Genomic DNA, 25,099 nt, shown 5'->3' with positions numbered 1-25,099 from the left:
CTGCAATTCCACCTGTTACCTCCTGCCTTTTATTATTGCCCTGGCTCTCTTCTGTATATACTGGATGCACTCTTTCTTTCATGTATAGCAGAGTCTTAATTCAGTCTTCTTTTGTCTTCATTGTCTTATCAATAAAGAAAAAATTAAGTTAGGACTAAAATAGAGCTGCTTTAGTCTAGATTTCCTTTCATTAATTTGTGTGAGACACACTTATTAAAAACTGAATGGACCTAAATAACATGCTTGAGGAAAATATACATTGGGGATAATTTTTTTAAATAACCTGTTTTGTTCCTTAGTGAATCACAGAGGATAAATAAACTTGAATAAAGTAAGCTAATGACAACTTTAACATCAATTCATTCAATTTACTGTGTGCCCAAAATGAACTAGGTACTCTTCTGGGCATCAAACTCTAAAGTGAACAGGATTCAACTTTCTGACTTTCTGGAGATCCACTGAAGGAAAGAAAGGGAATCTCAGGAATTAGAGAAACCAAGAAACATTCTCAAGGTTTAAAATTAATATGAAATCCCAGACAGCCCCCATTTCCGGAGCTCCCACAACTTTAATGGCCAGATCCCTGGTCAAAACCAAAGGGGTTTTCCTGTGTGGCTTATTTTGGAGCCTTTCCATTTCTAATGTTCTTTGGATAGAGTTGGTGGCAAAGGAGAACTTCTACATTTGTATGCAATTAGCTCCTGATGGTCCAAATACAGTCCATGAATTTGTTTTCCCATAGAAATATAATGGTTCTTTTCATATCCAATATTCAATGAATATTGAGGCTGCTTCAATAATGCCATGATGAGTAGATTCTGTGGGTAAACATATATGTGTGTGTGAGTGAATATTACACAAAATCAGTCCCAATTATTAGTTGATTAGTAACTGTGTCTTCTCATCTTTCTCCAGAGCAAACACCTGAGCCCCTTAGGGGTTTTCCAGCGGGACCCCTTTCTTCCTACCATACCTAGTTACATGCTGCTCTCACACTGTATCTTATTAGTCTCCATTTCCTATCTTTACTAGATTCTCATGCCTTTTAAGCCATATCATTCTGTGTAAATCATATTTTCCAAGTTCATGTTAAAATGAAGCTTCTATATAAAGTATTTTTATACCCTATCTTTAACTTCTTCTGAATTATCATAAAATTATGTTTGTATTTATTTTAGCATATGAATATACCATTTGGCCTAATAGTTTTGTTTTTCTCCTAAATACAGTACTTTCTTCTCCCTTCCACCATTAAACCAGTCATTTAAAAGGCGAGAATTCTGCCTAAAGCATCTAAATATCTCCCAAAAGTGCTTAGCACAGCACTGCATACTGAGATGAACACTTAAAACACAGCCTGTTCATAAAGTGGGCTACATTAATTTCAGATAGGCATCTCAATAAACACTATTTTTAAATTGATCAGATGCACTTGATGGGCATTGCTTTCAAGCCCCCACACTATCTCCTTCTTTATTTCTTTTTGTAGCCCACTGCTGTACATGAGAATGCTGCTGCTTTTTATTTTTATTATCATTATTAAATACTCGATGTTAGAATCGAAGCAGCTTCTTTTTCCCTTTGACCGTAACAAAGTTCTTAAATGTCATTGATTGAAACCACAGAGTTGAAATGTGTTTTAGGGAAAAAAGCTTTGTTGGCAGAAAGTCACCTCCGTAAATAATACATTATAAGTAGAACCCTGCAACGTTTTCCTTTGCTTTTGGTATGTGCAGACCTTTAATCTGTAGCTTTCATTCTTCTTTACAATGTATATCATATCATGAACATATTCCTTTTTGAAAAATAAAGTGTATTCTTCACCTCTCACATGATCCCTGCCCTCTTTCTGATGTTTTCTGATCTGTAGAAACATGAGATATTTTCAAACCAAATATTGAGTCTATCTGACCACAAAATGGAGATTTCCTTTTTAATAAAAGTATGTGTTGATGGATTTTATGGGGTGCAATTTAAACTGCTTCTCAACCATTAAATATGGACACTTAAATGCATTTAGGGTTTAGCCATCAGCTTTTAGTGGCATCAGCCTTCCTATTTTATTCTCTTTTGATTCACAAATATTAAACACAGCCAACAGTGACTTAGAATTAATTCATGGATATTAAACTCATTTGTCACAGAACCTGACAGATTTTTTACAATACCAATAGAGGGCCAGGATTTTTCATTTAAATATTGAACTTGGTGTTGCATAGCTGAATAATGAAAATGATTCTTTTTTCTTAATCAATTTTTAGTTGGCACAGAATTTAGATAATAATGTTATACTCCTCTTAGTATCTGTTAGTAAATTAGATGAAATTTAGGAAAGGTTGTTTTACTTTTAACAATAAATCCATTCTGAAACTGCAGCATTGTTGGTGATCTAAAGTGGTTCTGGGAATAAGCTATTTGATATTGGCCCTATATTGTGGTATCTATGAGTTTTAGCCAATTAGACAGTCTTCTTTGTATTATCTAGTACAGACTGGATAGGAGAACTTGTGTGATTGACTTTGCTAATTAGCCTCACCTCTGGTGGGAAGGCAGAGTCCTCACAGCCCAGTACTTCCTAGATCATTAACCAATTGACCTGGTATTTGGCATACTCCTCCAGACCCATCAGTGACTATCTCCTGTTCAAAAAAATTAATCAAGCAACAGCATTAACAACAAAGCAAACACACAATAAAAACAAACAGCATGGCACTATCTTACAAGCAAGCATCTTAGCTGGAGAGGGGATATCAGGCTTGGGAAACACATGATTGACATATCCTATCCACCCATTCATGCAGAATTGGATTTGAAGAGGCAATGACTGCCTCACATTGAGTTTTCCTGGCAATTAAAAAATATATGCAATTTAGGAAGCATTATTATAGCTGTTAGCCCATGTCTATAAGATTTAAATATGAAAATTACAGTTTACCTTAGGAAAGCAAGTTCGTAAAGTACCCTTTAACCTGCTAATGGTTTTTTAAAAGTAAAAGGAGCTTACACACTTAGTCTTATGACTGGCTAGGCCTGAATACAATTTGACTTTTAATAATTGTTATTTTCTCACTGGTGATATTAATTCTAGTATTTAGTCCCTGACATACTTCCTATAGTCTTTATATTTCAAATGTGTGGACATTATCTTTAATTCTTTTGACTATACTTAGTATTAGAACTTTGTGAGACCCATTCGCAAAGCTTTCAGATATGCCTGAGGAGGACCAAAGAAGTTTGGCTAAATGTTTCCTGGTAAATATAATGGAAAGCCACTGGATTCAACAAAGTTAATCAGGTTTTTTACCACACATTTTCTCCAAGCCTTTCTATGTTACTTATTTTGGGACTCTGGACTCTCGCAGAGAGGGTTAAGAAACCAACCCCTACGCTTTTTTACACTTAGAGAGCTCACTGGACTAATGCCCTGTAGTATTCACTTTGCCAAATGGTATTTTAGTGCTTAATCTCTTAGCATCTTTCAAAACATCTCCCTTCATGATTTATAGATTTTTATGAAGTCTGGTGACTAGATTAGATGATTTATGATTATAACTCTAGCAGGGTGCATGAATGAGCACAAGATATTTTTGAATTATCTGCGTAAATTCATTTGAAGTGGCAAGAACAAGGGTCATTAACTTATTAACCATGAGGAAAAACTAGAAAATTGATGGTGTCAGCTGCTCAGAAGTTATATTCAGTTCATTGCTTTAGATCATGCCTATGTCCTAAACTTTTTTATATTGAAGTGTTAACAATTTAACCAGCTATATCCTTATTTCAAGGTGTTTACTTTCTGCTTGAGCATCTTTTTTTTAAATTCGTTACATTTATTTCTCAAAATTTTGTACAGTAAGTCCTCCCTTATCATTATCAACAGGTTCTTGGAAACTGTGACTTTAAGCAAAACAAACATGCAGCAGTTCATTGAATAACATCATTTTATTCAGCATAGTTTTGTTATAAGATTGATGAGAAAAAATGGTTTTGTTACATATACATATGTCATTTTGCTTAAAGTCAGTTTCCAAGAACATATGGATGACATCATGTCAAGACTTACCGTATTTCTTTTTTTTTTTCCCATTTTATTTTATTGCATTTTAGATTTTGGGGTACACGTGAAGAACATGCAAGATTGTTGCATAGGCACACATGTGGCAGTGTGATTTGCTGCCTTCCTCCCCATCACCTATATCTGGCATCTCTCCCCTTGCTATCTCTCCCCAGCTCCCCACCCACCACTGTCCCTCCCCTATTTCCCCCCAACTGACCCCAGTGTGTAGTGCTCCCCTCCCTGTGTCCATGTGTTCTCATTGTTCAACACCCGCCTATGAGTGAGAACATGCGGTGTTTGATCTTCTGCTCTTCTGTCAGTTTGCTGAGAATGATGGTTTCCAGGTTCATCCATGTCCCTACAAAGGACCCAAACTCATCGTTTTTGATGGCTGCATAATATTCCATGGTGTATATGTGCCACATTTTCCCTGTCCAGTCTATCATCGATGGGCATTTGGGTTGGTTCCAGCTTGAACATCTTAATAAGGCAAATTATAATAATCCATAAGACAGTGACCTCTGTGCCTGATGTGGTTTGTCACACTTTCATAATTGCGATTATTATTTTCTGCATCTTTTTATATTTTTCTACTGCCTGTGCTTTTTGTTTTGTTTTGTTTTAAGAGTGCGTGCATTTCTCTATAACCTAAAGGATAAAATACCAAAATATTTTTTTTTTATTTTTTATATTTTGAGACAGAGTCTCACTGTCACCAGGCTGGAGTGCAGTGCCATGATCTCTTCTCACTGCAACCTCCAATCCCCTGGTTCAAGCGATTCTCTTTTCTCAGCCTCCTGAGTAGCTGGGATTATAGGCATGCACCACCACGACCAGCTAATTTTTGTATTTTTGTATTTTTAGTAGAGACAGCGTTCACCATGTTGATCAGGATGATCTCTATCTCCTGACCTCATGATCTGCCTACCTCGGCCTCCCAGTGTGCTGGGATTATACATGTGAGCCACCACGGCCAGCCAATAAAATGCTTTTATAGATCTATTTTCTTTGTTGTCATTGTTGGGACAGGGTCTTACTGTGTCGCCCAGGCTGGGGTACAGTGGTGCACTCATGGCTTACTGCAGCATCGGCATCCGAGGTTCAAGTGATTCCCCCATCTCAGCCTCCCAAGTAGTTGGGACTGCAGGTGTACACCACCACGCCCAGCTAATTTTTCTATTTTTTGCAAAGGTGGGTTTTTGCCATGTTTCCCAGGATGGTCTCAAACTTCTGGGTTCAAGCAATTCACCCACCTTGGCCTTGGAAGTGTTGGAATTATAGATGTGAGCCAGTGCACCCAGCCTGTATATCTATTTTTTAATTCAACACAATGCCTGACACGTTCGTATTAACCAATTGTCAATATTCACAAATTAGTTAATAACAAATATAAGAAGAAATTATTGCTTGTTAAAATAATACTAAAGACGTATATAAAGATAATAAAGTAGCATTTTTATAATAGCATTTTAGAATTGTCTCAAATTTTTTTTTAAATCTGATTTAACTGGTTGATTTTTACTCTAGTTGACTTGTAGGTACATAGTATTTTTTCTTAAACCTTTTTTATCAACACAAATTTATTGTTGTTAAACAAAACCTAAATGATATTGTTATGTCTTCAACCTAGTAATGTAATGATTTTAAATACTGTCTCTGTTTAAACTATACTAAAATGTAAAGGATATAGTAACAGTCTTAACTCTAAATTTTCCATTAAGGGTATAAATATCACTAAAATTAGAGAAAAACTGAAAGAACATCAACTACACTATTCATAATCAACCTCTGACTTCTATTTTGTGCTAACTGATTCATTGAATATGCTTCTCAGGGGTTTTTACAAAGCTCACAGGAAGTTGTCTAAGTACTAATCTTTTCAGAAATAAAGATGAGTTTTTAAATGTCTGTTAAAGACATAATAACAAGATATTGTGGGTATAATATGCTAAGGAGAAACAAGTGCTTTTCAAAAACTAAATATTTTGGCTCTATAAAATACAATCTTAATTATTTTATTATTTTTATTTATTTATGTTTTTAGATGGAGTCTCACTCTTTCACCCAGGCTGGAGTGCAGTGGTGCAATAGCTCACTGCAACCTCCCAGGTTCAAGCAATTATCTGCCTCAGCCTCCCTACTAGCTGGGATTACAGGCGCCTGCCACCATACCTGGCTAATTTTTGTATTTTTAGTAGAGACGGGTTTACCGTCTTGGTCAGGCTGATCTTGAACTCCTGACCTCATGATCCACCTGCCTGGACCTCCCAAATTGCTGGATTACAGGTGTGAGCCACTACGTTCCACTAATCTTAATTATTTATTATGACCATGTAGTCACAGGACCATGGAACATAAGTGGTGCTTTAACATTATGCTTTAAGGCTACATAATCCATTCTTTTGCCTTGAATGAGGAATAATTTGTAACAAAATAATTACTTCTTATTTCTTATCCTCCTTCATTTTTTTTCCTATCTCTGTGTCTTTCTCTTTTCCTGACTCTTCCTGGCGCTCTGTTTTCCTATTTGTTTCTCCTTCTTTCCCTTTTGTGTTAGCCAGGGTAAGGAAAGTAGATGATAATGCATTGAGAGAGTTCAGTAATCTAGAAAAGTATATGGTAAAATGAGTGACAGCACCAGTATTTTACTGTCTTAAGAAGAAAAAGGAGCCTTGTGTGATTTTTCCCTATTAAGCAGAGACAGATTCAGGCTGCTGAGGGGAGGAGCAGCCAGGGCCCTGGAGGACAACCTAAAAACAGTATTGGGAGGTAATTGCAAGGCTTAAGAAGAGAATAAAATGGAGTGATTTCCAGGGGAACTCAAACTCTGTAAGAAAATTATGGATTATAGATGAAGAAATTTATCCAAGCTCTCAGAGCCATTAACAGGTAAAACTATATTCAACTCTCCCCTCTCCCCTTTTTGTCTGATTCCAAAGCAGATGCTCCTTCTGAAAACTATGTGTGGGCTGCTGGCAGGAAAGAATGAAAGAATAAAGAATATAAAGAGGGCAAGGGGAAGAGACAATGATGTCTTTATGGGGACAAGAGTTTATTGGTAAGAGAGAGAATTGCAACATTAAGAGTTTGAGCATCATTACAGAAAAAGTAAACTTATAAACCAAACAAGGAATTTCCCTCATATACCAAGCGATGGCCAGTTATATGGCCTCCTAACTGCTGTGGCTGCTTTCTGCCTCTAGACATTTTGTTTGTCTTGCAAAGTGTTTGGGTTTTATTTTTCAATACTTCTTGTTCTTAAATTGAATTAGTGCCTACATTCATAGACTAGGAAATTATACCCCAAAGTCCTTATTTTCTTCCTCTTTTGAAAAGTCCAAAAATACAATACTGGATTCTCATTCCTGTATGGCCACAGTTTTCAGTAGAGATCATAAATAATTCCTCTTTTCAGGCATACATTCATCACTTCCCTCAGGGACTCACCCCAGCCTGTTTTAGTCATTTGTATTACCTGCTTGGTATCTAGGTGGATTTGAAATTTTTTAAATCTCAAGTAAAGAGCAAGCACTAATCTAATTTTAGATTATAGGATAAGTCATTCTACATTTATTTATTGATCAGGCAGTAATCTATGACCTAAAATATAATGCTGTGAAGAAACCAGAAAAAAAAATTCCTTCATGGTGATTGTACTTTAATGTGAGTGGCAGATAATTAACAAATAATCAAATAAAATAGATAGTGTGGTTGGGTGAAGTAGCTCATGCCTGTAATCCCTGAACTTTGGGAGGCCAAGCTGGGAGGATTATTTGAGGCCAGGAGTTCAAGACCAACCTGCGCAACATAGTGAGACCCTGTATCTAAAAAGATACATTTTTTTAATTAGCCAAGAACAGTGGTGCATACCTGTGGTCCTAGCTACTTGAGCAGCTAAGCCAGGAGGATAGCTTGACCTCAGGAGTTTGAGATTACAGTGAGAACACACTGTACTCCAGCTTGGGTGAAAAAATAAGACTCTTTCTCTAAGTACATATATATGTGTGTACATATATGCACACACACACATAAATACATACACATACATACACATACGCAGAAAAGGTAGGGAGAGGGAGTGTATACATACATATATATACACACACATAAATATATATATATACACATATATACACACACACACATAAATACATATATATACATATATATACACATACACGTATAAATACACACACAGAAAAAGTAGGGAGAGGGAGTGAGTTTGTGTGTTGGTGATAAATGTTAAGGAGAAAAGACAGGAAAGGGGACAGGAAGTGGGTTGCTATATTAAATAGGATAGTTAGGAAAAGTGTTACTGTGGAAGTACCACTTGAGTCACTTGAAAATGAATGGACAATCCCTGTGGCTCTTTTAAGGAAAAGTGTTCTGAGCAGAGGGAAAAACGAAGGGCAGATGCCCTGAATGGATTTGCTAGTGTGTTATAGGAACCTTGATGAGGCCAGTGTGGTGAGCATGGAGTGAACCAGTGGGAGCAGTAACAAGGGTTCAGATTTGGAATACCTTACAGGTGATTGCTACCACATCAGCTTTCACTGAATATGGTAGGAACCATGTATAACCATAATTATTAGGCTGTAAAGGAAGTGAGTTTATGCCAGATCTACTCTAAGCTACACCATGAGGCTGGATATGATTTACCTTGTATAACTAGCTTCCAATTCTCTCAGATACAAGTAAGGGTAAACTGTGCTGTTAAAACAATCTGTATAGTTCACCGAGATCAATTGTTTGGAAGAAGGATGCCTGTGGGTCCCAAAGATAACAATAGAAATGATCAGGTCTTAATATGGAGTCCTCCTCAGTACAGATTCATCTTCTGATTGTTGAGTGATGTTCTAGTTATCTATTCATTGCCTTTCAATTCCGTGGCCACCCTTCATTATCTGCTCGGCTGTAGTGGAGTTAGACCCTCCTAGAGTTTCTCCTTTGTAATCTTTAAATTAAGGTTTGTCAGTAGAGGGCACTAAAGCAACATTGCAGAAGAAAAAGGTTTTCTCTTCCTGGTTCTGGTATGATTTGGTTTTGCTTTTTGCTTCTATTGCAAGAATGCCTGCATGGGAACATCCAGTGGTACTCTGCTTTAGTCGCACACCCAGCACATGCAGTCCAGGGCTCTAAGTCCTTGCTGTGGCTGTCCCTGTGTTATACCGTGTATAGCTGGTCTCCTGCAGCTCTGCAGGTGAGCAGCCTTCAATGCTCTGACTCCATTTGTGTGTGCACCAACCAGCCATCACCTGCCTGTGCCCTCAGGGATGTTTCCTGCTTGTCTAGGAAATGTGGATCAGTTCTGGCCTGGACAATTCAGCGAACTTCTCTAGTATCTACTGGGCTGCCACCATACATTCTCCAGTGATCTGAATTCTAGACCTGGGGAGGTCTCCCACTTATCCAAGTTGTTTCCTGGGTACTTCCTTAGCCCTGAGATATATAATGAGCCCTGATTTACTTAGATAGATAGAAAGATAGGTAGATGATAGATAGATATAGATATATGTACATGTAAATGGGAGAGAGATAATATGTGTATGCATGTGTATGTTTCACTAAATTAGGTGCTGCCACCCAGATACATGCTGTATAATCGCTATGCTAATCACGTAGGGTGGAATAGACAAGTGAATTTTTACCTTTCAAATATCTTAGAGTTCAGTGGGAGAGAGAGAAAAAGAAACATACACACACAATTGCATCATATAGTAAGGCCTATGATGGAAGTGGCAGAGTAAAATGTAATAGAAAGGTCAAGTACACCTGTCAGGGAGAGTTAGAGATGTTTTGACTTTGAGAAAACCCTGCCTTTAAGAATCACCAGTCAAGAGTTGTGTTGTTATCTTTGTATATAACACTACATCTCAACATGAAAGATAATTTCTAAGAATGCTTAGTCTTGTTACAGGCTGAAACATTTTGACCTACCCATTATGATTCCAGAACTGTAATTTACTGGGAGTCACGTGGTAGTTGAATAATGAAGTCAACTTTTTAGATGCTTACTTAACACTCATGAAATTATGCACTGGCCAGATTCTACTAATTGTAGGAGAAAAATTAATTCACAAATTTAAAATCTTATGTCAGTTATTTAGCCACACTTTAATAAAATATTGGGACAGGAAAAGCTCTCAATTTTATTTCATCACTAAGCCATATATATCCAGGGCATATATTTGCATATGGTTGAAATGTGCTAGCCCAGATTCAAAACATCATACATTTGTTTAACTACTGCTTCTTTTCAATAATAAGGACTTAAAAGAGTCTAGCAATTATAATTTAAATTGCAAATGGAAAAACATAGGGGTTCTATTTATCTGAATCTGTATTGTCCTAAACGTCAGTGCTGGTAACATTACTTTTTATTTAACAACATTTTTCCTTATATAAATAATACATTAGGATATAAAACTGCCCACCTGTGCTGTGCATGGTTATTATTCATTATGTTGTCCATGGGAAGTCTGGTTCCTAAATATTTATTACTATGAACTCATCCAGTTGCTTTAATCCATGAGGAATATGTTGAAATCTTAATCTTCTTCTTTTGAAATGTAGCGAACCCTGGAATTAATGTGGTAGCTGAAGTAGGGGGAAGTTTAAACCACAATTCTTTTGCACAGGATCAATGGATCAGTTCCAGTGTAAACAAAGGTTGGTTTAGTCAAATTAGCCATCTGTCTCTGATGAATTTAAACAGTAATGTGACACATTTAGTACTGTAACAAGCTTTTGCTTATTTTTAATTTTGTTTTAACAGCGAGAAGGTAACAAGTGGATAATAGCAACCCCCAGGTTTCCTCTTTAGATTAATTCTTGAGCTGCAGAGTAGCATCTTTCTTTCATGTACAGCAGTTGGCAGAATTTGTAACGGTAGCACGTTTGAAGGAACTTCCATTTGTAGATGCTACAGTTCTTAAATTCTTCCACAGTCACTTGACATCTTTTCAAAGTCTTTTTTTTTCTTCATGGATTAACCAGTTAAGTCTGCCATTCTTCCATGAAGTAGTCTATTAGCTTTAATTACATGCTTGAAGTTAGCGTCATATTTTACTTTTGAACAGACAGCAAGATGTCTACTTCTTTTGTTACATGACTAACTTTAGGGGAAGATAATATATTTGGGGAAATCTCTTGATGGCAAGGCTATATGGAATATGTAAACTTAGTTATTAATACTGTTGGTAATTTAACCCATTTTCTGTTTAGAAAAAAACAATGCAGGCTGCTTCCAGTGCCCATTTCTCAGAGGAAATGGGAAATGAGTTAAATAAAATCATTTTATTACTTACATAGAAATTAGTAGTAGCTCTGGATTGTCTTGCTGGATAATTTTCACTTCGTTACAATCTCCAAATTATCTCTTACAGTGGTATACATATATCCTGGTACTTATTCTTCTCCATTGTTACAGCTGGTATGATGGTTAACTAGTATGATTAACTAGTCAGTAGAGGACTTGTAAACTCTTAACTCTTAAGTGACAAAATACTTGGAAACTCCCATCTGCTACAGCAGTGTAAGACTCACAATTACCTCCATACTTCAGAATAGACAGAACATAGGACAATTATTACTTATTCACTTCTTTGTGCTAATGTTTACATCACCTTTGTACATACAGTACCCAAGGTCACAGATGTGCTATATAAATACACAACCACAATCTGGAGGAGAAATATACCTTTAAGTTTGTTTTTAATAATACATGTGTACATATTTCATTTTGGGATTTGTATTTGCTTAACTGTGTCTTTGTGACAGATTAAATTATCCACCCTAATTCTTCACCCTACCCTATATCCACACCCATTGTTATGGGTCTTTGTAGTTTCTCTGCCTAGAGGGAGGGATCCATTTCTTGATTTGAGTTCAGCCATGTTACTTAGTTGGATCAATAAGATGTTAGCAGATGTGGACACACTTAATGGCTTTCAAGGTATGTCTGGGCTTGCCCTCCTGTGGTCTGCCATTGCCATGAATGCTCTTCCAAGAAGTATAAGAGACCTGTGAAGACCACTTGGAAGACAAGACTAGCCTAGAGCAGCGTAGACCAGCCAATCCCCAGCCAACTTGCAGGCATGGGAGTGAGGATAAACAAATGTTGTTTTAAACTACTGAGTTTGTGGGTGGTTTGTTATGTATCATATTTGTGTCTAAAATTTTGATTGATTCAGTGGCTTTTATTTTGAAGAACATTGTGTTTAGAACTATTGTACCGGAAGTTAAAGAAGATGAAAAATTTTAGTCTGCACCTATTTCATGTTTATTTTTGTCCTCTTTTTTGTCTAAATTTATTTATATCAAACATCACCACTTGTAACATCCATTATCTGCTCCTATTTCAGCCTGTCACTATATTATTGAAAGCTACTCCTTCCCAACTCAGAGCCGCTTCTTCCACGTCCTTTCTGACACAGAGCCGACTAAACCCTGGCCTGTAGTCTTGGGGTAAAAATGGAAAACTCCTCACAATGACTGCCAGTTCCCTCTCAAGGTGCTTCACAAAAGCAGCCCCTTCCCCTGACTGCTATTGTAAGACATGGCATTACTTCCATTCCATTTAAACTGTTGTGTTTGACTAATTTCCCACAGTTAGGTATTAACCTAAATAAACTAGTACCTGACTTACATCTGCATGCCCAAGAGAGGAAAACAAAATGGCTCCTTCCAGAACAATGAATTTCCCCTGTAAAGGAAACTTTGTTTCTGCTATTAGAACCATCAAAAGCAAGTAATTGTCCTGTTATATGAAAGAAATTGTACAAGGGATATAAATGGAATGTACATAGCTGCTTTTTAATTTGTTTTCATTTTGTTAGACATGAATTAAAATATAGATTGAATACCCAACACCTGGCAATCCTAATGATGACATTTAAATAGGTTCTGAAGAAACAGAAGTAAAAAACATGTTGACATTAAAATAATGATCTGGCACAAAACTTTTCACAATTCAGTTTCTAGTTTTGAGACACAGTCTGGGTTTTCCTAGGATTTAGCTGAGTGGCATTCACAAATGGCTGCAACAGGAGCAGCAATACTGTGTTCCCTCAGCTCTGTCCACGTGGATCTGTGAGACGTTTAGGTGCTTCCCTTTCTCTCCAGATAGTCTGGGAGTTACTGGGGAGCTTTTCCATGATATGTTTCATTGTAGTTATAAAATTTGTCACATATCATCTGATACTGTCTACCTTTTCTTCTATTGTTGCCCGAATGTACTCTCCAAAAGTCTCCACACTTGGTTCAGAGGGCCAGGGCAATCTGTGCTTTTGAAGCTTCTGATATGGTTAGGCTCTGTGTCCACACCCAAATCTCATCTCAAATTGTAACCCCCACATGTGGAGGGAGACACCTGGTGGGAGATGATTGGAGCGTGAGGATGGTTTCTCCCACGCTGTTCTCGTGATAATGAGTGAGTTCACACAAGATCTGATGGTTTCATAAGTGGCGGTTTCCCCTGGCTCTTTCTCACTTGCTGCTATATAAGACAGCATACATAGGGGATGGCTTCCTCAAACTTCATTTTAAGTTTTCTGAGGTCTTCTCAGCCATGTAGAACTGTGAGTCAATTAAACCTCTTTTCTTCCTAAATTACCCAGTCTCAGGTAGTATCTTTATAGCAGTGTGAGGACAGACTAATACAGCTACTGTTGTTGATGGTACCAAAGCTATTTTGGTACTAAAGCCATCCCTTTTCATAGTTACTTGATCTTTTATTGAAGCTACCAGTTTCTCCCTCAGTCACACCTCTGCTCTGGGGTTTAAATATTATAAGTTGATGAAGACTGGGCTATAAATCAACCCAAGTAATAGACGTTTCCCCTATTTTAAAGCACTCTTACCTAACCAACATTAGCTCACTGTCTTTGAATTTCTCTTGAGCCCCATGTTTCACCCATTGGATACTTTTTTCCTTTTTCTCAGTAGTTTTCTAAGTTATATGAGGCTCCCTACACACATCCAGACTCATTTAATTACTATGATGGAAAAGTTTAGCTTGCTTAAACTAGGACCTCCTGTGAATTATAAAGAATATTTCATAGTGATGAATTTGACCTTTTAAGCTGCATTCATCATGGTAAGGGAATGCCATATTTGTACTTTTTGCTTTCTGTCTTTATTAATCAAATAACGGTATAATAATTAATGCTATTTAAGTAGTAGATATTTGGGACCTACTGTGTACCATATCCTTTGCTAAACTCTGGAGTTAATAAGATGATCAGTAAGAAGTATTTATGTTTCTAAATAAGTGTCCAGTCAACTAACGACAGACATATCCATTAAAAGTACACAGGAGTGATAGGAGGAGATCATGACACACAGTCAGTGTAATGAGGTCACTATTCTCAAAATTCCAAATTAGGACATAGGCATAATAGCATATGCTGATTTCAGATTATATTCTAGTATATGGTAATGTTTTGAGCCTTTACCATATGTGTGTGGAGGCAGACAATACATGTGGAAAGAGACATCATCTTCTATTACTACATCTTCCAAGCCTCTTAGTCCTAGATGAATTTATGTAAAACATTTGATCCAATATGTGTCTTTCAGATTGGATTTGTACTGATTGATCAATCAATAAATCCCAACATATATACTAAGAATCATCTGGTGGGTTTTCCACAGTGTTGGATCTTATGGGAATGGAAGGATGGATGAAAGGAAGGAAGACTGGAATGTATACAACATGATCTGTGCTCAGAGTTTGTAATCTAATTGACGCATGTCTCAGACATATGTTGCTTTCTTTCCTAGCACTTATTTCTCCTTCCTCCAGCACCCTGATATTCCTTCGAAGGATTTATCCTGCCCCCATTCTAATCTATGTATAGTGGGAAGATTTGAGGATACCACTGACTCAGTGGAACCATCTCTGGTCTCAGTGATTGACTTAGTGATCTAATATGACCTAAATCAGTTAAAGAAATGAATAATCCCAGGATTAGGTAGATGCTGTCAGAAAAGATGGTGACCTCAATGGAGGTGTAATACGGGGATTGGAGAACTAGGGCTGATGGAGCCGTGTTGCTACCATGACAGAAGCCATGATGTTGTTTTGGAGGCCATAGGATGGAGCCTAAGACGTAGCCGATTCCATGGAAGGAAGAACGGGAAAGCATAGCAAAATCAGATCACTGGTAACATTGTTTGAGGCACTAGATAAAACCTCAAATCGAATCAAATCATTACTACATTTGGATTTCAATTTGCTTAATTATTCCCTTTAAAATGACTTTGGGTTGGTTCTACTGTTACTGGCATCAAAAAAGTTTTAACTGACACAAAGAAAACAATATTCAGTGGTATGACTTGTGGGAAAGAGCTCATAGCAAGAAAATAGAAGAAAATAGTGTCACTGAAAAGCACAGATTAATTTTAATGCAATAGTGTGAGGAGGTGAATATGATGTAGTGGAAACATACTGAAGCTGATTTGCTCCATTGGTCCCTGGAAATACTGGACTGGAATAAAAGTGAGGGCAGGGCTAGAGGCATGGACCTATGGGCAACTATTAAGATGACAGTTAAATTCTTTAGAAATGAACTTATAAATAATAAACAGAAAAATGCAGTGGACTCAAAGAGGAAACTTTTCTGTTAGAGCAAAATTGGTGAGTGAAAAGATCATGAAGGCAATAATAAAGAAGGAAAGACTAAGGAAACTGTCAAGATTATAAAAACCAAAGAAATTATAATGCCAATTAAAATGGATTGATCTGATGCATTTCTTTAATACCAATGACTATAATAATAATTGACTTGCAAGATGAAAACTGGAAATTTTTCTCTGCCTTTAAAGGGCCTGGTAATTAATCATAAATTTGTAGAGGTGAAGACCGCTGTTTGATGCAGTTACAAGAGTGTGTAGCTCGGCCGGGGTCACTCCTAAAATCCCAGCACTTTGGGAGGCCATGGCGGGTGTATCACAAGGTCAGGAGATCAAGACCATCATAGCCAACATGGTGAAACCCCGTCTTTACTAAAAACATAAAAATTAGCTGAGTGTGGTGGCACATGCCTGTAATTCCAGCTACTGGAGAGGCTGAGGCAGGAGAATCGCTTGAACCAGGGCATTGGAGGTTGCAGTGAGCTGAGATCATGCCACTGCACTCCAGCCTGGCGACACAGCGAGATTTTGTCTCAAAACAGCAACAACAAAAAGATTCTGTAGCTCATCTCCACTCACTGTGCACTGTTAGCCTCAAAATATGTGAAAGGCTTAGCAGGAGCTCCTCCTCGGGTGGACTAGAGACTCCGGATGTAGTGGTTTCTGTTGAATAACCCTTATAGTGGTCAATTTTCTACAACATTTGTTTTGATCGTGGTAATATGTTTGTTGGTCTTTTCCTCATTCAATCATTTTCAGAATCTTTCTCCCTTGCTTTTGTAGATTTCTGAATATAAATGCACACAATTCCCTGTACCAAAGAGGATATATATTTTTAAATTTACATGGTTTTTACCCAGATGTAAATAAGTGCTTCAAATAAGAAACCGTTATTTCCTTAATTTCAAAGGCTAAGTGCATTCATTGTTGCAGTCAACATTTGACAGGTCTTTGCCAATATGTCTTAAGTTTAAGGAAGAGTCTTCCTCACTAAGATGAAAGAATACTGCTTAGGTTAATGCTATAGAATGACAACCATGAACATGCCATGCTCCTAGAGATTAATTCATTTAATTCTCATAACAATTCTACGTGCTGATGTTATTATTATCCACATTTGACAAGCAAGGGATTGAAGTTCAGATTAAGTTACACATATAGTAATATTACATTTTCTAATGGCTGCCTAAAATAGGTCAAATACTTCCTTTCCCTTTTAGTATGAGTCACTGTGCTAGTATTGTCTTTTGAAGAACAACAAAACACATACATGTTGTATGTGATCATACATCTGTAGCCTCATTTTGAGAGTGACCATATTTGAAGGCTTTCTAAAAGAGGGATATGAGATCCAAAGTGTTGCATCTTCTACCAGGAATGTAACATTAATTTCCTAGGTGTTTTTAAATCTTACATGGAAAATTGATTTTAGTCTAAAAAGTTAAAATATGTAGATTACATGAACTTAATTTACTTATAATTTAGATAAGGTGAACACTAGAAAAAATATTTTACCTATCATTCTGATATTGCTCATTCATGTTTTTAAGAAGCAAAAAATTCAAGTGAAAATGTGATTCATCTAACTAATATGGTAAACAGGAATGGTGAAAAATGCTTGGAACTGTATAAATGTCATACTCATACATACCCTGCAACTTCTAAAAAGTCTTCAGAATAGTTTCTGACTATGATATGTAAAACAGCATTTAGTCAAACATGTAACTTACCTCTACCCACCAAAACAACTGCTTCTCCAGGTATAGTTCTAGCTGACCATTCTCAGTATCTTTCATGAAATAAAATAATTCAGAAATTTAGGTCAAGGGTTCAGAATGCTGGAGTAGAGTTCTTTGTTAATGGTCACTAAGAATGTTTAAAAAAATTAAAAAGGGAGATTTAAAATTTTACCTTTACAAGAATAGAGGTTTTTCTTTATTATTTAATTAAATCTTCTATATTATAAGAAAATAACTAAAAGTCGATAATTGGATTGTTTGTAACACAAATGAGAAATACTTGAGGGGATGGATACTTCATTTATTCTGTGATTATTATGCATTCCATGCCTCTATCAAAGTATTTCATGTGCCCCCATGAATACATATACCTGCTGTATACTCGCAAAATTAAAAAAAAAATCTAAAAACGATAATTGCTGATGATAGAATTTCTAAGAAAGGATGGAGTTGATATCTGTAATTCATAGAAGTTTTTCTGGGATGGCTATCTGAAAATAAACTCGCTAAAGCTATGCAGCATTGAGCTTTATTGCAGATGTAGTTTATTAAAAAGTTTTAAAAATCTTCCTTGATACTTTAGGAGGTAATGATATATATCTCTTTCCTAGAAAGTTTTCTGAAGTTATTTTTTTGGAATACATATGATTTGTACTTGAAAATAGGTGTTTAGATTATTTTCTTTGTGCAGTAGATAGATTGTTTTAAAAAATAAAATATATTGATGATCTTATTCATGAGTTTCACAATCAGATGCAAAAAGAGAATGTATTTAAGGATATGTAAAGTTAGAAGAGAATTTTTTGATTTAATCAATCTGACCTAAAAAAAACTAATGCACCCCAAAGCAAATACATATTAATCTAATTAGTATTTCCTGTTGTATAGCACTTTTAAAAATCTGGTTACATGTAGCTTTTAAAACATTTGTTTTGCTTAATTTTGTTGTCATAATATGTCTATACCTTTTTTTTTTTTTTTTTGAATGTTATTTGCAAATCTGCTGGAAATCTATTCTTGGGCAATGACAGAGAGACCATGATCTCATTCTGTTATTGGAAGGCTGAAAGTTGCCACAAGTTTCCACAGCCACTGACCAAAGAACTTCCATATTTTAGATTCTTATCAATGTGTAATGACTGTGATGGGAGAACCTGTCATGCTGTAAACAGCTAGGAGATGAGTTCTCAGAGAGCAGGAACAGTGTTTGTTTTGTACTGCTGTGTTCTGCATGCTAACATCATGCTCCGCCTATGATAAGCACTGATTAAATATTTATTGAATGAGAGCCTGGTGGGTCAGAGGTGTGACTATGATCGCAATGCTGTGTCTGGGTACAGGAGAAAAGCTTCTATTGGACTTGGACCCTGAGAAGAACAGTCCTGACCTGGCCACAGTTCTTGATAAAAGGATATGGTGGTTTTATTTGGTCTTAAGTTTTATGTGTGCTTGCTCTGATATGTGGATACAAAAAAGGTTGAAGGTAATCATATTCTGTATTATAGCATCTAAGAAAGGGATCTTATTTTGTTAGCTTCGTGCTCTTGCCAGCATTTTCTGTTTGTGCCTTCCCTTTACTCCTTGCCCCTAGTGTGTAAACATGCACAAGTTTCTCCAGCATTAAAACTAAAGAGTGTGTTTGGCTTTTACCCGCTGCTTTTATCTCTTTACTTTCTCTCATGTCCGGATTATTAAGGAGGATAATTGGTAGTGGATGTCTTCAATTTCTCCTTTCTCATTTCCGCTTAACCTCTCTGCAGTCTGGCATTGCCACCACTGCTGCACTCAAAATAGTTCCATGGGAGCCTCCAAGGCTGATAGTGCGAGAATCAAATGCAAAGGGTGTTTGTAAGAAACCCTGGCTGCACTTGAGCGTTCTCCTCACATCCACCTCTTGAAATTCTGTTCTATTGCTCCAGGAGACTTCAGAGTTTCCTCTTTTCTAACTACCCAGCCTCATGACACATCACTCCTGCTTTATCCTGTAGCACTCCCCAAGGTTCTGCCCCCAGTTTTCAGCTCACTTCTTTTCTTGTGCACACGTTTTACAGATAATCCTTTCCACTGCAAGTATTTTTTAACACAACCTGTAGAATAACTGCCTTTTTCTTTCTTTCCTGCCTCCCACCTTTCCTTTTTCTATTCCTTCCATCCTCCTTTCTTCTGTTTGTTCCAAGAATCCATCCATAAAAGTCTTGACAGATACACAACGAAACCATAGCTGTTTCCTAGTGGGAACCATGAGATTGTGTCTAGTTTCTTTTCATAGTTTTGTTTATTTTCTGATTTATTTTACAATGAATATGAATTAGTTTTAAAGTCAGAAGTAAAAAACAAAATTATATCCAACTAGGAACAAATAGAAAAAGTGACTGTTCTCAAGAATAAACACCCTCTTTGATTCTCCTGGAATCCTCTCGCACACTTGACCTTACCCTCTGTGTTAAGTGAAGTGAAGGGCAGGAACCATGTCTTAATCACCCTTGTAGGTTGTTTAGGACAGTGCTTGGGACTTAGTAAATACTCAGTAAGCATGGTTGTTATGGTGGTAAGCTGACTACACTCTCTACGATCAAAATGACACACTAAAATCTTGGGAGACGTGGGTGAAAACTCAAAGCAGATGGGGCTTGGGCCAACATTCTGGAGAGAAGAGTGCACCATGGTGATCACAGTAATTGTTCTACTTTTTTCTCACAAAAATCTGTCTATTTTCAGCGAAAAGAAGAGAGCTTGAGGAGGAAGTATAAAGTCAGATGCTTACAACAGACTTGCTGGGTTGGAGAGGGGGACTTTCACAGCCAGGGCTGCCAAGTGGATTAGGACTTGAGGGAGAGGAAGAAGTCTCAGAGAACTAAACCAGAAATGATATACAGTAGGTGATTTCCTCTGAAGGGATTTGCCAGTTCTTACATTACACAAGTGTTGGGTGAAACTCCTAGATATCAAGCAGAAACCTGTTCCCAGGAGACCAAAGAGCTAAGCAAAGGTATCAGGAGTCCAGTCTTCCTAGTGGAGAGAGAAGTTAGAGTTTAGTGCCTAGGAAAGTGGAGTGGCCCTTTTAAATTCCACTAGCTTACAGTTTTGATCCCAAAAGTACTATGATCCAAGAATAAGAGCAAACTGGTAGAAAATACCATCCCTAACAAATCCCCAAACCCACACTTAACTGAAGATATCAGTATGTTACCTGCCTTCAGAATAAAATAAAATTCTATTTGGGGAAAAATCAGACCAACCAGAGATTTTGTGCAATATCTTGTGTACTATGTATAATATTCACTTAAAATTACCTAGCATGCTGATAAGCAGGTTCAGATGACCACAAAGAAAAAAAAATAGATATTTAACTGATTATTTAGATTTTGGAGTTATCAGGAACCCCTAAATAATTATGATTAATATTTTCAAGAAATAGAGAAAAAAGTAGAGAATTTTCTTAAAGAACTGGATTCATAACAGATTTGGCAAGTCAAAGGAGAGGGTTAATGAACTGAAAGATCAGTGCCTAGAGATACCCAGATAAAAGCTTAAAGAGGGAAAAGCCTGGAAAATGAAGAAGAATATTTAAAAACCGGTGACATGTGCCTACATATATATAATTTAGAGTTCTAGAAAGTGAAGAGCAAGAGAATGGGACAGAGTCAATAAAAAATTTAAACTGATGATTAAACTACAGCTCTAAAGTCTATACATTCTAGGAAGTTAAGTATAATGAAAAAACACATCTGGACACACCATAATAAAACTGCTGCAAACAAGAGGGAGAGAAAAAGCAGTCAGACTATGTTTTATTTATTTATATTTTATTTTATTTTTTCAGACAGTCTCACCGTCGCTCAGGGTGAAATGCAGTGGTGGAATCTTGGCTCACTGCAACCTCTGCCTCTGAGGTTCAAGTGATTCTTCTGTCTTAGCCTCCTGAGTAGCTGGGACTACATGTGTGAGCCACCACGACTGGCTAATTTTTGTATTTTTAGTAGAGGCCAGGTTTCACCATGTTGACCAGGCTGGTCTGAAACTCCTGACCTCAGGTGATCTGCCTGCCTTAGCGTCTCAGAGTGTTGGGAATTACAGGCTGAGTCCCCGTGCCTGCCCAGCCAGGCTGTTTTAATTTTGTTCATTTTGCGTTCCACATTTATAGAAGGTGATTGAAAAACTAGAGCATATCCAGTGGCAAGTGTCCAAAGATCATAAAAGACCAAGAGACTGTACCTGGAAACCAGAAAACCATAAAAAGGTGAGCAATGTGGGAATGTTAAACCAGAAACGCGTAAGTGAGACAATTACGGTAGTCTTAAAAAAATGTCGAGTGTTGTCAGGATGAAAAGGCAATTTTCTTGTTCTGTGTTATCTGGAGGACAGAGTTAGGATGCAAGCTGCAAGGAAGCAATTTGTGACTCAACATAGGCAAGTTTAACAAATGAAGCTGAATGAAAATGGAACAGTGAACTCCCAATCATGGAGATTTTTAAACTGGGATTTAGAGGACGAAGCTTCCCAAATGTAGAGGTATTCTTAAATTGAATGTGAGTTTAACAAGCTCTCTAGTAAGACTCCTTGTAACTCCAAGGTTAAATAATTCTGTAATGTGCATTCTAGTGACTGATGGTTGTATTTTCATGACCACAACTCACTTAGGAAACCATTCATTTAGTCATTAACTCAGCAAGTGTTACTGAAGACCTATCTCATGGAAGGTCCCCTCACAGGCAGTGGAGCTACCAAGAGGCATAACACACAGTCCGTGACATTGTCTTGATTATGCACATGAGAAAGCCTATTCTGGAGAGTTTATAACTTATTCAGGTCACTATAATGTAACTTAGTACAAGAGAAGACAGAACATTTATTATTAGAATGGAGCTGAATAGTGTAAAAGAATAATTCATCTCCTCTAAATAGGTATTTTATTCCTTTTTTCAGAGGAGATTATGTGCTGTTTGTCATATATTGAACAAAACTGCTGGAAATATAATCCTTTTCAGGACACTCAGATGATCTTAGCATAGTGTAGCTTAATTCTCTAGAAGCCATACTAGAAGCATTGATGTTTTTGTCTTAAATTATCTTTCATTTCTTCAATGATTTCTACTTTCTGTTTCAGTTGACAATGTAATGATTCCAATTTTCTGGCATGAGGTGATCAAATAAGTCTTTATGTAATGGCAAAAGAAAGATGTTATTAATAGTAATTTTTAAATGCATTTTCTGTGCCATTAAAGTAAAATCCTCTGCACTTATTTCTTGCCCCAAACACTTTCTCCTACTCAGTCTAATAGGTTTAACACTCCTTGATCCTGTCATTTTAATAACCTAGGCTGAGGGGTTGGCTTAAATCGTAGTTTGAAATTATAAGGACACAAATCTTCAGAAATACACTTTTCATAACAACGTCTATTTTAAAAACTATCATCTAGTAGAAGAGATACATTTAAAAGCACCTTTAAACTGGAGGAGGAAAAAAAAGAAATACTATATATCTCAGCTCTGTTCTATCTGTCCTTGATTTGCCCTCAGGCATTACTGAAAAGTATTGTCAGTTCCACTACCTGAAGATCGTTTTTGGAGGAAAATAAATGTTTCAATTGTGACACTGTGTTCCCATTTGATACACCTTTCAACTTGCAACTTGCTGAAGGAAGAAATAGGGACATTTTGTTTCAGTGACAAACTAAGGCAAAAGCAGCTTCTAATATGATGGATAGCAAAATAAAAACAGATATCTCTGCTGTGATCGTGTGCTGAAGTCTTAATGAACCTATACATAGTCTGGCTATAAGCCCACGTATAGGCAGGCACACAAGCCTGGAATCACCTGGAGACTGAGCCCACCTGGCAATTAGAGCAAAGTGCAGGCGCCTTTGCTTAGTCTGTTTCCTTGAATGGTCGTTCCCTGTTGTCACCCCTCACAGTTTCATTTGAATTTATATTGAGACAACCTGAAGATTCTGTGGACCGATTACAGATGTAACCTATAAGTATTGTGAATTTCAGTCTCTTTGTCATCACTTTTTCCACTTCAAATAGATTTTACTAAAAAGCCTACTAATAGATCAAAGTAAGGGCATTCTCTACACTGCTTTAAAATTCTAAAAAATTAAAATCAACATAATAGATAATAATTCAGGGTCAATATCAATTAAATTATATATATACACACATACAGATACACACTTTTTTTTTTTTTTTTTCGAACTGTCATTCTGTTGCCCAAGCTGGAGTGCAGTGGCATGCTCTTGGCTCACTGCAACTTCCACCTCCTGGGTTCAAGTGATTCTCCTGCCTCACCCTCCCGAGTAGTTGGGACTATAGGCATGTGCCACCATGCCTGGCTAATTTTTGTATTTTTAGTAGAGATGGGGTTTCACTATGTTGGCCAGGCTGGTCTTGAACTCCTGACCTTGTTATCCACCTGCCTTGGCCTCCCAAAGTGCTGGGATTATAGGCATGAGCCACTGCGCCGAGCCCAATTCAATTATGGTTAACTTCTACTTGTTGTGTTGAACTTCTACTGTACACCCAAAACTGTTTTGGTGATTCTAATTAATGTAAGTTTTATTGTACTGACTGACTTACTGGGTGTTTGTCATGTGAAACCTAAATAAGCAAGAAATATGGACTTGTTGGTCATATTTTCATTATTTTCTTTTGTCCTTCTTGGCCTTTGCTTATTTGGCATGCCTAGATAGAGAGGACAGGCTGTTTTCTATTTCAAGAACATGTTGTTAACGTTTGATAACTATATAAATGTACACAACAATACCGATGAGCCAAAGAAATTAAGCTTTGCAAAGGGCAGCTTTAATTTGTTGATTTGGAGCTTGGAAATGTGGGTTATTTTATGATCGAATAACGTTCTTCAATGTTTAATGCATGGCCCCATTTACCTTGATTAGCTCAGCAATTCGAGACACATTATTTCCAAAGATGCTAATCAATTTTAAATCAAAATAGATTGAATTGCCTCTAAAATTGTGGAGATTACCCAAAAGTGTCAATCTCTTTGGGAAATTGAAATTCTGGCATCTTAATGAATGCAGCCTAGTTATGGAAGTACTATATGAGAATAATGAGTTTTCAAAATACTATAAAGTAAGGATAAACTTCTGAATCTAATACTTACTTTTAAATTAACCATTCTAAAGTGGGCAAAGGATATGAACAGACACTTTACAAAAGAAAACATACATGACGCCAACAAACATGAAAAAATGCTCATCATCACTGGTCATTAGAGAAATGCAAATCGAAACTACATTGAGGTACCATCTCACGCCAGTTAGAATGGCAATCATTAAAAAATCTGGAGACAACAGATGCTGGAGAGGATGTGGAGAAATAGGAACACTTTTACACTGTTGGTGGGAGTGTAAATTAGTTCAACCATTGTGGAAGACAGTGTGGCGATTCCTCAAGGACCTAGAAATAGAAATTCCATTTGACCCAGCAATCCCATTACTGGGTATATGACCAAAGGATTATAAATTGTTCTACTATAAGGACACATGCACACGAATGTTCATTGCAGCACTGTTTACAATAGCAAAGACCTGGAACCAACCCAAATGCCTATCGAAGATAGACTGGACAGGGAAAATGTGGTACATATACACCATGGAATATTATGCAGCCATCAAAAACGATGAGTTCGTGTTCTTTGTTGGAA

The 25,099-nt window shown here is 36.9% G+C and overlaps 1 protein-coding gene across 2 annotated transcripts in view; it reads left to right on the top strand.

Moving 5' to 3' along the window:
* Positions 1 to 25,099, top strand: part of MDGA2 (MAM domain containing glycosylphosphatidylinositol anchor 2) — an 863,364-nt gene that overhangs the window by 127,643 nt on the left and 710,622 nt on the right. The window lies entirely within an intron of this gene.

This window comes from Sapajus apella, unplaced genomic scaffold, assembly GCF_009761245.1.
Source record: "Sapajus apella isolate SASKATOON/1434 unplaced genomic scaffold, GSC_monkey_1.0 scaffold55, whole genome shotgun sequence".
In the NCBI taxonomy this organism is placed as follows: domain Eukaryota; kingdom Metazoa; phylum Chordata; class Mammalia; order Primates; family Cebidae; genus Sapajus; species Sapajus apella.
Note: the sequence above shows the minus strand (reverse complement) of the source record. Positions and strands in the feature narration are given on the sequence as shown.